The sequence below is a fragment of the Pistacia vera genome, unplaced genomic scaffold, assembly GCF_008641045.1.
Source record: "Pistacia vera cultivar Batoury unplaced genomic scaffold, PisVer_v2 Contig267, whole genome shotgun sequence".
Lineage (NCBI taxonomy): Eukaryota > Viridiplantae > Streptophyta > Magnoliopsida > Sapindales > Anacardiaceae > Pistacia > Pistacia vera.
The window spans coordinates 431713-450517 of NW_022196076.1; the positions used below are offsets into that span (position 1 = coordinate 431713).

The window sequence follows — 18805 nt, forward strand, 5'->3', positions numbered from 1 at the left end:
AACGAGATTAGTCTTGATTGCATATATATATATATATTGCGTGCCGTTTCAAATTGAGGCTTTTGGATTTATATATTTCCATGACAACCCTCTGAGCGCAGAAGACATGAAGCTTTTGTTGTCGTTTATAACTCATTAATTAATGTTAAAAATGAGGTGAGGTGAGGTATCCGTAGCGGTTGGAGAGGCTAGCCTGCATTGCATTGCCCTAGCTTGAATAATAAATAACAATTAATGTTTATCTCTATTTTACATGTAACTTTAAAAGTGGGGTTGGATAGGTTATTGATTAATCTTACTGATAAAATTTTTACAATATGATAAGTTGAATCATACAAATAGTATTTATAAGCATGCGTGCCGTTTCAGTTTCAAATTTCAACAGATATATAGACTACAACCATTTAAGTTAAGAAGGTGGTGTTGTCGTTTATATATAATTAATTAACATTAGTAATGGTTAGTTAGCCTGTCGCACTTAATTATGTTAGTTGGCGCAAATCAATTCTATAATGGAGATGGGATACTTTACTGATCAATCTCGATCGGTAGCTAATTATAATTTCGGTTTGAGTGATCTAAGGTGCATCTTCGCGCCACTTTCCTCCTGGAATTCTTCCATCCGAGGTTTCCTAACTGCAAAATCAAACCTGTAAAAACATTCAAATGTGACAAAAAGTTTGTACCTTCGCTCATCTGGAGTGCATATAATTAGGAGTGCTTAACGAACCGAGCCACATGCGAGCGGGCTCGGCTCAGCTCGAGTTCGGCTCGTTAACAGCTTGGTTCATCTGATAACGAGCCGGCTCGGCTCGTGAGACATAACGAGCCGAGTTCGAGCCATGCGCGGCTCGTCTCGTTAGGCTAGTGAGCCGAGCTTGACTCGAAAAACCGGGGGGTTTTTTGAGGTTTTCTGAAGAAATGGGATTGAATTGAAAATTATGCAACAAGTTTTTTAAAAATAACAAAATGGCCTCCGTTATTAAAATCCCCAAATCGTTGATTTTCGTCGAAAGATGAAATTGTGCCGTAAAACTAATCCCAAATCACAATTTTTGTCACCGTCATTAGGACAACTTCCAATCAGATTTTCGTCGTATTTTCGTCATTATATTCTTCCACTGTCTTATTCGTTGGATTTTCGTCGCATTTCTCTGTTCGTCGCCATTTCTTTGCATTTCTCTGTTCGCCATGAAATGGATCTACGACGCCTTCGGCCGTCGATTTCTCGAGGTAAGGTTGTTTGTTTTGGCTTTGTTCTTCGGTTGTTGTTGCTTGTGAAACCCATCTATGATTGATTTTTGTAAACGATGTCAATGAAATTTTAAGTTAGTTTTTCGTGAATTCTTTGTCTGTAACCGGAGCCTTTTCCGGTGAAACAATTTAGGGAAGAGCAGTCTGCCATGTTGTGGTCGTTGACCGTCATGGTGTTATTGTGAAACCCATACAAGAATCGTTGAGCCCTTGATATGGTATCCTGGATTCTTGGTTAATGTTTGTGTACTGTCTATGAAGAGCAGTCTGCCGTGTAAATTGCCAGTCTGTTTCATTGTTTGTTTAAATTGCTTTACTGAATTTGTTATTGTTATTGTTTGTGGTTGTGGTTGTGTTGTGGACTTGTGGGACAAAATTGAAATTGCAAAGGAGTTTGTTAATTTGTTTGTGGACTGTGGTTGTGGTTGTGGTTGTGGACTTCTACTTGTGGGAATTTGTTTTACAGTAGATAGTAGAAGGGCAATTTATAAATTTGTTTTTGGTTGTGGTTCTGCATTTGGTGGTGGGGACTGGAGGCTTTGTTATATATTAAATTGCAAAAGGGTAAAGAGCAGTGATGCTTAAATTGCAAAAGGGTAAAAGGTAGTGTAATGTAAAATGGCAAAAGGGTAAAGGCTAGTGTAATGTAAAATGGCAAAAGGGTAAAGCCCAGTGTAATAACTAATGGCAAAAGGGTAAATGACAGTGTAATATCATGGATGATAATGTTTAGAATGAAAAAGAAAGTTTTCTGGTGCTCTTGGAAAGTGTCCGAAAGGATAGTTTGAAAAGTATAACAATAAAATATAAAATTATTTGGCATATTAGGGGGAGAAATCTTGGACTAAAAAGTTGGAAATAGATTTATAAATCTGATGGTTCATAAATCTCTTTCCAACTAACTTAGGTTTATAAATCTCTAAAGAATCTTTTCAAAGGTGGGTCTATTAATCATGTTAGTTCTCCTTAGACTAAACAGAGTTGAGGAATTAAAATTACTGAATGGTAAAGGGCAATGAAGAGTAAATTGCAAAAGGGTATAGGGTAGTGAAGACTATATTGCAAAAGGGTAAAGGGGCTTTGTTATTTATTAAATTTCAAAAGGGTAAAGGGTAGTGAAGACTAAATTGCGTTTGGTGGTGGGGACTAGGGGCTTTGTGCGTTTTGAAGGAATCTTTAATTTGGTAGAATAAATAGGCATAAGACATATAATTCTAAATTCTATTAAAGACATTATGATTTATTGATAAGAGCTTGAAAGTATATATTTTGTTAGTGATTTAATTGGATTATTTGCGGAAAAATGTGTTTAAATTGTGGTATTTGAATAAATTCTTTCATAATTACCATTTACGGGATCATGGGTGTATTTTGAGTATTTTCAGGTTTAAACAGATATTTGAAGGGAAAATAATGATGTCGGTGGAATTCATGACGCGTAGGAACAAACGGTACAAGAATCGGAGTTGAAACGAGAAAGTTGTGACACGTCGAAGATAGAACGTAAAATCTGGAAATCCTTCAAGATGAGCATTCTTTGATGTTTCTATCATAACTTGAGCTGTGGAAATCAGAATTTGACGATTATGATGGCGTTGGAAAGCTTATTCAGAGAGCTACAAAGTTCATGTTGATGAATTTACCAAATTATGACAAACGGTTTGGATAGAAAGAACGATTGTCGTAGCGACAGTTCTTACCGCCGCGGCGATGGGTCACGGGCTGGTTATGTTAACATATTATCCTAATCCGAATCTGAATAGGCTAAGGCAATTTACTCTTTTCCTAAGTAAGATCAAAACCCTAGGATATAAATAAGGGTCTTTAAAAAGTGTTAGAGAGTTTTGAGAGGGAGAAAGAGGAGGACGGCTACTAGTTTGGAGATCGGGATTCTTGAAGCTCTCGTTCAACGATTAGAGAAGTGTTTATATTTTTTTATTTCTGAACTCATGTTATTGAATAGAATGATGATTTTCATTATTTCCATTATGAACTAACTCTCTTTTCTAGGGCTACAGATGTAGCCCAATTTATGAATATGTGTTGACGTTATTATGTTGATTTTATATTGAGCATTAATTCTAAGTTTTATTATNTATTCGTTGGATTTTCGTCGCATTTCTCTGTTCGTCGCCATTTCTTTGCATTTCTCTGTTCGCCATGAAATGGATCTACGACGCCTTCGGCCGTCGATTTCTCGAGGTAAGGTTGTTTGTTTTGGCTTTGTTCTTCGGTTGTTGTTGCTTGTGAAACCCATCTATGATTGATTTTTGTGAACGATGTCAATGAAATTTTAAGTTAGTTTTTCGTGAATTCTTTGTCTGTAACCGGAGCCTTTTCCGGTGAAACAATTTAGGGAAGAGCAGTCTGCCGTGTTGTGGTCGTTGACCGTCATGGTGTTATTGTGAAACCCATACAAGAATCGTTGAGCCCTTGATATGGTATCCTGGATTCCTTGTTAATGTTTGTGTACTGTCTATGAAGAGCAGTCTGTCGTGTAAATTGCCAGTCTATTTCATTGTTTGTTTAAATTGCTTTACTGAATTTGTTATTGTTATTGTTTGTGGTTGTGGTTGTGTTGTGGACTTGTGGGACAAAATTGAAATTGCAAAGGAGTTTGTTAATTTGTTTGTGGACTGTGGTTGTGGTTGTGGTTGTGGACTTCTACTTGTGGGAATTTGTTTTACAGTAGATAGTAGAAGGGCAATTTATAAATTTGTTTTTGGTTGTGGTTCTGCATTTGGTGGTGGGGACTGGAGGCTTTGTTATATATTAAATTGCAAAAGGGTAAAGAGCAGTGATGCTTAAATTGCAAAAGGGTAAAAGGTAGTGTAATGTAAAATGGCAAAAGGGTAAAGGCTAGTGTAATGTAAAATGGCAAAAGGGTAAAGCCCAGTGTAATAACTAATGGCAAAAGGGTAAATGACAGTGTAATATCATGGATGATAATGTTTAGAATGAAAAAGAAAGTTTTCTGGTGCTCTTGGAAAGTGTCCGAAAGGATAGTTTGAAAAGTATAACAATAAAATATAAAATTATTTGGCATATTAGGGGGAGAAATCTTGGACTAAAAAGTTGGAAATAGATTTATAAATCTGATGGTTCATAAATCTCTTTCCAACTAACTTAGGTTTATAAATCTCTAAAGAATCTTTTCAAAGGTGGGTCTAATAATCATGTTAGTTCTCCTTAGACTAAACAGAGTTGAGGAATTAAAATTACTGAATGGTAAAGGGCAATGAAGAGTAAATTGCAAAAGGGTATAGGGTAGTGAAGACTATATTGCAAAAGGGTAAAGGGGCTTTGTTATTTATTAAATTGCAAAAGGGTAAAGGGTAGTGAAGACTAAATTGCGTTTGGTGGTGGGGACTAGGGGCTTTGTGCGTTTTGAAGGAATCTTTAATTTGGTAGAATAAATAGGCATAAGACATATAATTCTAAATTCTATTAAAGACATTATGATTTATTGATAAGAGCTTGAAAGTATATATTTTGTTAGTGATTTAATTGGATTATTTGCGGAAAAATGTGTTTAAATTGTGGTATTTGAATAAATTCTTTCCATAATACCATTTACGGATCATGGGTGTATTTGAGTATTTTCAGGTTTAAACAGATATTTGAAGGAAAATAATGATGTCGGTGGAATTCATGACGCGTAGGAACAAACGGTACAAGAATCGGAGTTGAAACGAGAAAGTTGTGACACGTCGAAGATAGAACGTAAAATCTGGAAATCCTTCAAGATGAGCATTCTTTGATGTTTCTATCATAACTTGAGCTGTGGAAATCAGAATTTGACGATTATGATGGCGTTGGAAAGCTTATTCAGAGAGCTACAAAGTTCATGTTGATGAATTTACCAAATTATGACAAACGGTTTGGATAGAAAGAACGATTGTCGTAGCGACAGTTCTTACCGCCGCGGCGATGGTGTCACGGGCTGGTTATGTTAACATATTATCCTAATCCGAATCTGAATAGGCTAAGGCAATTTACTCTTTCCTAAGTAAGATCAAAACCCTAGGATATAAATAAGGGTCTTTAAAAGTGTTAGAGAGTTTTGAGAGGGAGAAAGAGGAGGACGGCTACTAGTTTGGAGATCGGGATTCTTGAAGCTCTCGTTCAACGATTAGAGAAGTGTTTATATTTTTTTATTTCTGAACTCATGTTATTGAATAGAATGATGATTTTCATTATTTCCATTATGAACTAACTCTCTTTTCTAGGGCTACAGATGTAGCCCAATTTATGAATATGTGTTTGACGTTATTATGTTGATTTTATATTGAGCATTATTCTAAGTTTTATTATCGTGTGTTATGCTTTCAATTCTCAAGGCCAGAGAGTTGAATGATATCATGGGTTGGGTTGAGATCGGAGATGAAACCCGATTTGTCTTAGATATAAAACCATGGATTGAGCGAACCCTAGAAATAGGTTACCGCGATCTGTGAGACTCTGGTAATTCCTTAGAACTTAGGATCTCTTAGCTTCTAAATCCACACTTAAGATATTTTGGGTTGTTGTTTAAGGGTTAATTCACTAATTGTTCAGAGAAAATTAGGGGAACAATAGGGAGTTTGGCCTTTAGAATAGCTTAATTAGGTTAGTAATAATCGTCAATACATAGGATTAATTGGTGTGAAATCTATGCCCTAGGTTTAGTCATATTGATCTTTTCATCAAAGTGTTTACAAATTCTGCATTTATTTAGTTTTAGTTTGTTACTTTTTCATTAAAGTCTTCTAAAATTCTGTTTTATCAAATGCAACAGGCAGACTAGTTTGGTATTTAGTAGGTAGTTCTCTTAGGAATCGACACTCGTTTACTCGAGCTTTATTACTTGCACGATTTCATACACTTGCGAATAGCCTGTCAAGTTTTTGGTGCCATTGCCGGGACACTATTTGTTTTTACCAATATCAATACGAAATATTTAGTTGCTAATTTGATTTGTTTTATTTCTGTTTACTAATTAATTTTTATTTTTGTTTGTTTGTTTGTGGTTTTCAGCTAGAATCTGGAGAGTTTACGTGCAAGAGGTCGTGGTAATCTTAATCCACTAGATTTTGAGATCGAGAGAACTGCGAACATTGAGGAAAGAAAAGAGGCAAGCTGACTCTGAAAAATCATGGCTACACAGGAATTGTGAATCCCAATATGGAAATCAAGAGAATGAGACTGAGGATACTTTAGGGGAAATGCAAATGGTGAGCGCAGTGGTTCAAAGAGCATTGAAGGACTACTCTAGTCGTACTATTGATGGTTGCTATTCTAGCATCAGAGACCACCCGTTCAAGTGAATAATTTTGAGATTAAGCCAGTAGTTATTGGAATGATTCAGCAGTCGTTCCAATTCGCTAGTTACCTAATGATGATCCTAACCTGCATATCGCAATTTTTTGGAGTTATGCGACACATTTAGGCATAATGGAGTATCCAATGATGCAATCAGGCTAAGGCTTTTCCCATTCTTTCTTCAGATAAAGCTAAGGCTTGTTGATTTTGCTGCCATCTGGAGTATCACGACATGGAATGAGTTGGCTCAAGCGTTCTTCACTAAATATTTCCATTTGCCAAGTCTGCAAAACTGAGGAGTGAGATTACCAACTTTTACCAACAAGATTCAGAGTCATTGTATAAGCATGGGAAAGGTATTCTCTTACGGAGGTGCCCTCACCATGGTATACCAATCTGGTCGCAAGTGCAAACGTTCTACTAAGGTTGCTACCAACTATTCAAGCTATGATTGATGCTGCAAGTAGGGAGCCTTAAACAATAAAATGCCAGAGAGCATCACAATCTGATTGAGGTAATGTCAAACAATAATTATATAGGACTCTAAGAGAACTTTGACAAGGAAATCGCGGGAGTGCATGAAGTTCAGTACACTACAACATAGCCGCTCAACTTTCGAACATCTAGAAGCAATTAGGTAATGTGTTGAAAACAAATGCAATTGAATATTCTTCTCTAACATGTGACCTTTGTGCAGGAAATCATTCATCAAGGACTGCCAAGAAGGGAACTCGTTTGCTTAACCTGAACAAGCCAATTACGTCAATATTTTCCAAAGGGGCAAGAGAATCCTATTCCAATACATACAATCCAGCATGAGGAAACACCCGAACTTTTCATGGAGCAACAACAATGAGCAACAACAAGCTCCTGTTTTTCAACCTCAAGAGCCAAAATCTAATTTAGAGAATGTGTTGACCAAGTTCATTGAAGAGACGCAAGAGGTTTGAGAAGACTGACATCCTGGTTCAAATCAATCACCTCTATTAGGAATCTTAAGACTCAAATTGGGCAAATTCACAACATATTAGCGGGAAGAGTTCAAGGAGTTTTGCCAAGCGATACAGAGAAAAATCCCAAGGAACAAGCGCATGCAATCACCTTGAAGAGTGGAAGAAGTCTGGAAAATTCAGAGGTGAAAAACTGAGGAAAGAACAAACCCTGAAGAATGGCAGAAAGACAATCGCTGCGGCGATGAGGATGGTGGCCGCGGCGAGCGTGATGACATGGAGAATTTCATCAGAAACAAGACGATCGTTGCGGCGATGAGGATGGTGGCCGCGAAGAGCGTGATCCTACTCTGAAAGCATCAGAAGTTTTGACTAATCGCTGCGGCGATGCATCCAGTGGCCGCGGCGAGCGTGCATCTGAGCATAAACCTCCTTCAAGCTAGGCAACCCTTCCATACCTACAACGGTTGAAAAATCAGAAGCTTGATAGCAATTCGGTAAGTTTATTGACGTGTTTCAAAGTTTCCATATTAATATCCCTTTTTTGATATGCTAGAACGATGCCGAAGTATGCGAAGTTTCTGAAGAAGATCCTCACACACAAGAGAAAATTTGAGGAACACGAGAAAGTTATGCTCACAGAGGAATGCAACGAGCTGATTCAAAAGAAACTACCACCTAAACTACGAGATCCAAGGAGTTTTACTATCCCTTGATTATTGGTAGTTATTATTTTAATAAAGTGTTATGTGATTTAGAGCAAGTATTAACTTAATGCCGTTTTCCATCTATAGGAAGCTTGGATTAGAAAAGTGAAGCCAACCATCGTGTCTCTCCAATTAGCTGATAGATCAATAACATATCCTAGAGGGTGGTAGAAGACGTCTTGATTAAGGTAGACAAACTGATTTTCCCAGTAGATTTCATAGTGTTAGACATGAGGAAATAAGGAGATACCTTTAATTTTAGGACGACCTTTTCTAGCCACGGTAGAACATTGATAGATGTCCACCAAGGGAAATTAATCTTAAGGGTAAAGGATAAGCAAGTAGAATTTGATGTTTTTGAATCCATGAAGCGTCCATCTGAACTAGACTCATGCTTTAAGATTGATGTTCTTGATACCATAGTGGAGCAGAATTTTGAAGAGAGCTACCCCATCTTACCTTTAGAGAATTGTTGATGAATTCTAGAGATCAGAGGATGAAGTTGATAGTGAAGAGATGAGAGATGTTTAAGATACTTAAATGCTTTACCACCCTTGGTTCGTCCGAAAGCTAATTCGATCAGAGAAATTGGAGTTGTGGTGTCTCAGTCAACTTTACTAATCACAAAGGCACCTACACTTGAGCTCAAGCAACTACCATCTCATTTAAGGTATGCATTTTTAGAAGAGGGTAAATTTTTTCTAGTCATTATTAATGCTTCTTTGAGTGTTGTAGAGGAAGACAAGTTGCTACGCATATTGAGAAAATACAAGAAGGATATTGGATGGACAATTGGGGATATAAAAGGTATCAACCCTTCAATTTGCATGCACAAGATCTTAATGGAGGAAAGTTATAAGCCTACTGTCCAACCATAGACAAGATTGAATCCATCAATGCAAGAAGTGGTCAAAAAAGAGGGGTTGAAGCTTTTAGATGTAGGAATCATAAATCCAATTTCGGATAGTGCATGGGTGAGTCTAGTCCAAGTAGGGCCAAAGAAGGGAGGAATGATAGTGGTCTGTAATGATAACAATGAGCTGATTCCAACACGAACAGTCACGGGATGGAGAGTATGTATCGACTATCGCAAACTGAATTTCGTGACTCATAAGGACCATTTTCCATTGCCATTCATCGATCAAATGTTGGAGAGGTTAGCTGGCCATGAGTTCTATTATTTCCTGGATGGATATTTAGGCTACAATCAAATTGCTGTAGTGCCAGAAGATCAAGAGAAAACGACTTTCACGTGCCCCTACGGAACATTCGCCTATCGAAGAATGCCTTTCGGCTTGTGTAACGCTCTTGCAACCTTTCAACATTACATGATCTCAATATTCTCTGATATGGTTGAGAAGTCCATTGAAGTTTTCATGGACGATTTTTTTGTTTTTGGAGATTTTTTTGATGATTGTTTAACTAACTTATCTAATGTTTTACAGAGATGTGTTTACACTAACTTGGTGCTATATTGGGAAAGGTGCCATTTCATGGTACGTGATGGGATTGTGTTAGGTCATCTGATATCTGCGAATGGAATTGAGGTGGATCGCGCAAAAATTGAAGTCATTGAGAAACTACCACCTCTAAATTCAGTGAAGGCTGTCAGAAGTTTCCTTGGGCATGCGAGATTTTATAGGAGATTCATACAGGATTTCTCTAAAATCTCTAAACCTCTTTGTGATTTATTAGCTAAGGATGTTCCTTTTAATTTCAGTCAAGAGTGTTTAGATGCATTTAAGAGTTTAAAAGCAAAATTAATTTCTACTCTTATTATTGTTGTGCCCAATTGGGAACTACCCTTTAAACTCATGTGTGATGCGAGTGACTATGCTTTAGGGGCTGTTTTAGGACAACGAAAAGGTAAGGTTTTGCATGAGATTTATTATGCAAGTAAGACTTTAATGGGACCACAGCTGAACTATGCCACTACTGAGAAAGAATTTTTAGCAGTAGTATTTTCTATTGATAAATTTCATTCTTATTTGCTAGGTACCAAGGTTATTGTGTACACAGACCATGCTGCGTTGAAGTACCTCCTAGCAAAACGGGATTCCAAGCCAAGATTATTGCGATGGGTACTGCTTTTACAGGAATTTGACTTGGAGATTAAGGACAAGAAAGGAACGAAAAATCAAGTGGCTAACATTTACCATAGTGTCTCTCCAATTACTGATAGATCAATCTATCCTAGAGGGTGGTAGAAGACGTCTTGATAAGGTAGACAAACTGATTTTCCCAGTAGATTTCATAGTGTTAGACATGGGGAAGATAAGGAGATACCTTTAATTTTAGGACGACCTTTTCTAGCCACGGTAGAACATTGATAGATGTCCACCAAGGGAAATTAATCTTAAGGGTAAAGGATAAGCAAGTGAATTTGATGTTTTTGAATCCATAGCGTCCATCTGAACTAGACTCATGCTTTAAGTTGATGTTCTTGATACCATAGTGGAGCAGAATTTTGAAGAGAGCTACCCCATCTTACCTTTAAGATTGTTTATGAATTCTAGAGATCAGGAGGATGAAGTTGATAGTGAAGAGATGAGAGAGTGTTTAAGATACTTAAATGCTTTACCACCCTTGGTTCGTCCGAAAGCTAATTCGATCAGAGAAATTGGAGTTTGTGGTGTCTCAGTCAACTTTACTAATCCATTACCAACTTTTACCAACAAGATTCAGAGTCATTGTATGAAGCATGGGAAAGGTATAAGGATCTCTTACGAAGGTGCCCTCACCATGGTATACCAATTTGGTCGTAAGTGCAAACGTTCTACCAAGGGTTGCTACCAACTATTCAAGCTATGATTGATGCTGCAAGTGGGGGAGCCTTAAACAATAAAATGCCAGAGGAAGCATACAGTCTGATTGAGGTAATGTCGAACAATAATTATATGAGGACTCCAGAGAGAACTTTGACAAGGAAATCAGCAGGAGTGCATGAAGTTGACAGTTACACTGCAATAGCTGCTCAACTTTCGAACATCCAGAAGCAATTAGGTAATGTGTTGAAAACAAATGCAATTGAATCTTCTTCTCTAACATGTGACCTTTGTGCAGGAAATCATTCATCGAAGGACTGCTAAGAAGGGAACTCGTTTGCTTAACCTGAACAAGCCAATTACGTTAATAATTTCCAAAGGGGGCAAGAGAATCCATATTCCAATACATACAATCCAGCATGGAGGAAACACCCGAACTTTTCATGGAGCAACAACAATGAGCAAAAACAAGCTCCTGTTTTTCAACCTCAAGAGCCAAAATCTAATTTAGAGAATGTGTTGACCAAGTTCATTGAAGAGACAAGCAAGAGGTTTGAGAAGACTGACATCCTGGTTCAAAATCAATCAGCTTCTATTAGGAATCTTAAGACTCAAATTGGGCAAATTCACAACATATTAGCGGGAAGAGTTCAAGGAGTTTTGCCAAGCGATACAGAGAAAAATCCCAAGGAACAAGCGCATGCAATCACCTTGAGGAGTGGAAGAAGTCTAGAAAATTCAGAGGGTGAAAAACTGAGGAAAGAACAAACCCTGAAGAATGAGCAGAAAGACGATCGCTGCGGCGATAAGGATGGTGGCCGCGGCGAGCGTGATGACACAGAGAATTTCATCAGAAACAAAGACGATCGTTGCGGCGATGAGGATGGTGGCCGCGAAGAGCGTGATCCTACTCTGAAAGCGTCAGAAGTTTTGACTAATCGCTGCGGCGATGCATCCAGTGGCCGCGACGAGCGTGCATCTGAGTAGAAACCTCCTTCAAGCTAGGCAACCCTTCCATACCTACAACAGTTGAAAAATCAGAAGCTTGATAAGCAATTCGGTAAGTTTATTGACGTGTTTCGAAGTTTACATATTAATATCCCTTTTGTTGATATGCTAGAACAGATGCCGAAGTATGCGAAGTTTCTAAAGAAGATCCTCACACACAAGAGAAAATTTGAGGAACACGAGAAAGTTATGCTCACAGAGGAATGCAGTGCGCTGATTCAAAAGAAACTACCACCTAAACTATGAGATCCAAGGAGTTTTACTATCCCTTGTATTATTGGTAGTTATTATTTTAATAAAGTGTTATGTGATTTAGGGGCAAGTATTAACTTAATGCCGTTTTCCATCTATAGGAAGCTTGGATTAGGAGAAGTGAAGCCAACCATCGGTCTCTCCAATTAGCTGATAGATCATAACATATCCTAGAGGGGTGGTAGAAGACGTCTTGATTAAGGTAGACAAACTGATTTTCCAGTAGATTTCATAGTGTTAGACATGGAGGAAGATAAGGAGATACCTTTATTTTAGGACGACCTTTTCTAGCCACGGTAGAACATTGATAGATGTCCACCAAGGGAAATTAATCTTAAGGGTAAAGGATAACAAGTAGAATTTGATGTTTTTGAATCCATGAAGCGTCCATCTGAACTAGACTCATGCTTTAAGATTGATGTTCTTGATACCATAGTGGAGCAGAATTTTGAAGAGAGCTACCCCATCTTACCTTTAGAGAATTGTTTGATGAATTCTAGAGATCAGGAGGATGAAGTTGATAGTGAAGAGATGAGAGAGTGTTAAGATACTTAATGCTTTACCACCCTTGGTTCGTCCGAAAGCTAATTCGATCAGAGAAATTGGAGTGTGGTGTCTCAGTCAACTTTACAATCACAAAGGCACCTACACTTGAGCTCAAGCAACTACCATCTCATTTAAGGTATGCATTTTTAGAAGAGGGAATTTTTTCTAGTCATTATTAATGCTTCTTTGAGTGTTGTAGAGGAAGACAAGTTGCTACGCATATGAGAAAATACAAGAAGATTGGATGGACAATTGGGGATATAAAAGGTATCACCCTTCAATCTGCATGCACAAGATCTTAATGGAGGAAATTTATAAGCCTACTGTCCAACCAAGACAAGATTGAATCCATCATGCAAGAAGTGGTCAAAAAAAGAGGGTTGAAGCTTTTAGTGTATGAATCATAAATCCAATTTCGGATAGTGCATGGGTGATTCTAGTCCAAGTAGGCCAAAGAAGGAGGAATGATAGTGGTCTAGTATGATAACACGAGTTTGATTCCAACACCTGCTTTTTGGAGATTTTTTTTGATGATTGTTTTACTAACTTATCTAATGTTTTACAGAGATTGTTTACACTAACTTGTGCTATATTGGGAAAGTTCCATTTCATGGTACGTGATGGGATTGGTGGTAGTCATCGGATATCTGCGAATGGAATTGAGGTGGATCGCGCAAAATTAAGTCATTGAGAACTACCACCTCTAAATTCAGTGAAGGCTTTCAGAAGTTTCCTTGGGCATGCGAGATTTTATATGGAGTAGATTCATACAGTATTCTCTAAATCTCTAACCCTCTTTGTGATTTTTGCTAAGGATGTTCCTTTTAATTCAGTCAGAGTGTTTAGATGCATTTAAGAGTTTAAAAGCACAATTAATTTCTACTCTTATTATTGTTGTGCCCAATTGGGAACTACCCTTTAAACTCATGTGTGATGCGAGTGACTATCTTTAGGGTGTTTTAGGACAACGAAAAGGTAAGGTTTTGCATGATTTATTATGCAAGTAAGACTTTAATGGGACCACAGCTGAACTATGCCACTACTGAGAAAGATTTTTTAGCAGTAGTATTTTCTATTGATAAATTTCATTCTTATTTGCTAGGTACCAAGGTTATGTGTACACAGACCATGCGGCGTTGAAGACCTCCTACAAAACGGATTCCAAGCCAAGATATTCGATGGGTACTGCTTTATAGGAATTTGACTTGGAGATTAGGACAAAAAGGAAGCGAAAATCAAGTGGCTACATTTATCTCGATTGGAGTCAATAGAAGTTCAAGAGGAAGAAAAGCCGATCAATGAATACTTCCCGATGATAATTGTTTGCTATTCAAGAAGGTCGTGTTTTGCGATATTGCGAACTATTTGGCACAGAAAGTATTGCCTCCTGAATGAAATCCCAAACGAAAGAATTTTTTTTGCAGATTTAGTATTACTTTTGGGAGGATCCATTTTTGTAAGCATTGCGCCATCAATAATAAGAAGATGTGTGCTAGAAAAAGAGATGACGAATATCTTCGTCATTGTCATTCAAGGGAAGTTGTGGTCATTTTGTCACGAAGACTGCCGCTAAAGTTCTTCAATTAGGATTTTTCTGGCCACATCTTTTTAAAAGCTTTTCATTTTGTTATGAGTTTGATAGTGTCAATGGTTGGGACATATCTAGGAGAAATGCCATGCCTTTAAATAATATCCTAGAAGTAGAATTGTTTGATGTGTGGGGGATAGATTTTATGGGACCTTTTCCTCTTCGTTTTCTAACCGTTTTATTTTGGTTGCTGTAGATTATGTTTCGAAGTGGGTGGAAGCTGCTGCGTTGCCACAAACGATGCTCGCGTAGTTATCAAGTTCGTAAAAAGAATATCTTTTCAGTTTGGCACGCCAAGTATTATTAGTGATGGTGGTTGCTCCTTTTGCAATCGCCAATTGCAACTTTGTTAAGCAGTATGGGGTTACACATCGAGTTGCTACCCATATCACCCACAAACCACTGTTTTTATTTTCCTCACATGATTATTGCATTGTGTTAGCAAGCTAAAGTCCTTTGAATGCTGAAGAGATTTTTATTCTACAAGGAGTGTGTCTTACAGTGCAATTTATGCAAAATTTAACCAGTGGGCAGAGTATAGGTACCCGAACCAAAGCTTTTCATCGACGAAGCTTTTCCAAAGAATCTATTGTTGAAGTTGAATGAAGACATCGAAAAGTTGAAAAAGCAAGGATCGTCAAGAAGCTTGGATGACGTGGATGAGTGGGCAAATGAGGGTGCACACTGAATGCAAAGATTGAACTTGCTCATGCTAGGATAGCAGCATCAGGGTGTGAATGGACTGATTTTGTGTACCCAGCAGTATGAAAGCAAGGCGATGCTCCTGATGATGGTTTTGAGGAGAGTATGGAGGAGTAGATTGAAATTTCAATTGTGTTTTAGTTAATGCTATCAGTGTAGTTTGTTTGGTTGTTTTTGTTTTGATGTACTTGCATTTTTCTACTGTGTGTTCATTGAGTCTTTGTGAACTGTTAGTCTATCTTTATTGTTAATGCTCTTTTTATCCATTCTTGTATTATGCATAACTATGATGGCCAACAAGGTCTGTTCAGTGTTTTTTTCGTTTTGTTAGAATGAATGGCGTATACGAATGGACAGCCTTTTTACGTTGAGGAATGCGGTAACGTTCTCTTTCTCTTATTCCTACGCTTAACATTGAAGACAATGTTGACTTTATGGTTAGGGGTAGGAATTTAAGGAACTTAAATTGAGCAGAATTTTTTTCTTTGGATTTAGAGAACAGTTTTATTTATTCTTTTATTTTAGGTTGTGAGCTTTATTTTTGTCTCTTGGATTAAGTCATATGTCTATGATAGGAATGTGGTTGTAATAACATAGAACTAATGGAGGGCATTAATTTTTACCTTTACTTACGGGTGTGTGTGAATATTAATGACATTGAGTTGAGACCCTGGTGAACTGTGGATTGAAAGTGGTTCAGTTACCTACTTAGAGACGTGTTATGTGTGAATTTACCATGAACATTATTGTGATCTCAATAAACTCTAGAACTCATTTGACAATCATTCAAGGCGAAATCCTAGAATTCTATAATGACTGCTTTATACTAGGATATTCATAAAAATATATCAAGTAGAATATATTTAGATTAGCAAAAGTAAATGGGCCCAAAATTTTCTTTTATTACATATAAACATTCTTTATACAAAATAAACTATCATTTACAAAATGATATTAAAACGGTGGATAGTGTAGCTATTGCTCCTCGCTTGTCGGCGCCCATCCGACTGCGTTCTCACCTAGATCCTGCAACCACAAAGAAAAACAACAGGGTGAGCACAAAACAATGCTCGGTAAGTAAATCCTCTACTCGATTGTCCCCATAATTCTTTCTCTTAATTCTTTCCTTACACTTGTCTCATCTCATTTATTTTCTCTTTCACACAGCTCTCTTACTTAATTTCTGCTATATGTCACGGCCTCATCTTACCGGAGGCATGGCCGGGTGGAGTTCACACAGCACCAACCCACTCTTCGTGACTTTCGGGTGGAGATCATAAAGCACCAACCTGCTTTTCATAACTTTCGGATGGAGATCACAAAGTACCAACCCGTTTTGACTATCTACTGGGTGGAGATCACAAAGCACCAACCCGTTTTTAGTGTTTTTCTCGTTCTCTCTACTCTTAGAGTAGTTCATCCACAAAGTTCTCTACTCTTTCTCAAGCCACTTTTCAATGCACAATTAATCTTTTCCACTAATACACTCATGAAATGCCAACATGCAATGTTGCAAGAATTAAGGTGTACTACTCATGATTCTCTTAGGCATTTCATCNTCAAAGATACAAAGTAAAATCTGGAAATTCTTCAAGATGAGCATGCTTCTCTCTTTGGATCATAACTTGATCTGTGGAAATCGTAATTTGACGATTCTTGTGGCGTTGCAAAGCTTATTCAGACAGCTAATAAGTTCATGTTTATGACTTGACAAAATTCTGAAGATCACAGATGTCTTGGACAGGAAGAACGATCGCCACGGTGACTGTTCTCACTACCGCGGCGATGGATCATGGGCTTATATTGTTAATGCGTTATCCTAATCTGAATCTGAAGGGGCTAAGACATCTACTCTTTTCCTAATTAAGATCAGAACCCTAGGACTATAAAAGAAAGATTTTTTAGAAGTTTTAGGATCTTTGGAGAGAGAGAAAAAGACGGCTACTAGTTTGGAGATCGAGGTTCTGGAAGCTCTTGTTCACCGATTAGAGAAGTTTTTATATTTTTCTTTCTTGAACTCATGTCATTGAATAGAATGATGGATTTTGTTATTGTCATTATGAACTAACTCTCTTTTCTAGGGCTATAGATGTAGCCCAATTTATGAATATGTGTTGACGTTATTATGTTGATTTTTATGTTAAGCATTAATTCTAAGTTTTATTATCGTGTGTAATGCTTTCAATTCTTAAGGGCCCGAGAGTTGAATGATTTCATGGGTTGGGTTGAGATCGAGAGATGAAACCTAATTTGTCTAAGGTAATAAAACCATAGATTGAGCAAACACTAAAGATAGGTTACCGCGATCTTTGAGGCTTTGGTAAATTTCATAGAACTTAATGATCTCTTAGCTTCTAAATCTGTTTTAAAGATATCTTGGGTTGTTGCTTAAGGGTTAATTTACTAATTGTTCTAGAGAAAGTTAGTGGAATTTTAGGGAATTTGGCTTTTAGAATATGCTTAGTTAGATTAACCATAATTTTCAATGCATAGGATTAAATTGGTGTGAAATCTATGCCCTAGGTTTAGTCATATTGATCTTTACTTCAAAGTGTTTACAAATTCTGCATTTATTTAGTTTTTAGTTGTTACTTTTACATTAAAGTTATTCTCACAATTCTAGTTTATCAAATAGCAATAGAATATATAGGTAGTTCCCTTGGGATTCAACACTCNTTAGAAATTCTTTTGATGATTGTTTAACTAACTTATCTAATGTTTTGCAGAGATGTGTTGACACTAACTTGGTGCTAAATTGGGAAAAATGCCATTTCATGGTACGAGATGGGATTGTGTTAGGTCATCGGATATCAGCGAATGGAATTGAGGTGGATTGAGCGAAGATTGAGGTCATTGAGAAACTACCACCTCTAAATTCAGTGAAGGCTATCAGAAGCTTCCTTGGGCATGCAGGTTTTTATAGGAGATTCATATAGGATTTTTTTTAAAATCTTTAAGCCTCTCTGTGATTTATTAGCTAAGGATGTCCCTTTTAACTTTAGTCAAGAGTGTTTAGATGCATTTAAATGTTTAAAAGCAAAGTTAATTTCTACTCCTATTATTGTTACACCCGATTGGGAACTACCTTTTGAACTCATGTGTGATGCGAGTGATTATGCTTTAGGGGCTGTTTCAAGACAGTGAAAAGGTAAGGTTTTGCATGTGATTTATTATGCCAGTAAGACCTTAACGGGACCACAGCTGAATTATGCCACTACTGAGAAAGAAAATTTAGTAGTAGTATTTTCTATTGATAAATTTCGTTCTTATTTGCTAGGTACCAAGGTTATTGTGTACACATACCATGCCATATTGAAGTACCTCCTAGCAAAACGGGACTCCAAGCCAAGATTATTGCGATGGGTATTGCTCCTACGGGAATTTGACTTGGAGATCAAGGACAAGAAAGGAACGGAAAATCAAGTGGCTGACCATTTATCCCGATTGAGTCCAATGAAGAAGTTCAAGGGGAAGAGAAGCCAATCAATGAATACTTCCCAGATGAGCAACTGTTTGCAATTCAAGAAGGGTCGTGGTTTGCGGATATTGCTAACTATTTGGTGTGAAAGGTTATGCCCCCTGGAATGAACTCCCAGAGACGAAAGAAATTTTTTGCAGATTTAAAGTATTACTTTTGGGAGGATCCATTTTTGTACAAGCATTGCGATCAGATTATAAGACGATGTGTGCCAGAGGAAGAGATGATGAATATACTTCGTCATTGTCATTCAA

The 18805-nt window shown here is 37.4% G+C and overlaps 1 non-coding gene and 1 pseudogene across 1 annotated transcript; one reads left to right on the forward strand and one right to left on the reverse strand.

Annotated features, from left to right (window-relative positions):
• The first annotated feature begins 10026 nt into the window (after window positions 1-10026).
• The window catches only part of LOC116133258, a 34901-nt pseudogene continuing 26122 nt past the window's right edge, over window positions 10027-18805 (forward strand).
• LOC116133262 lies at window positions 10856-10961 on the reverse strand. The gene has a single exon (XR_004128517.1). It is a non-coding gene; the product is annotated as a small nucleolar RNA R71 (small nucleolar RNA).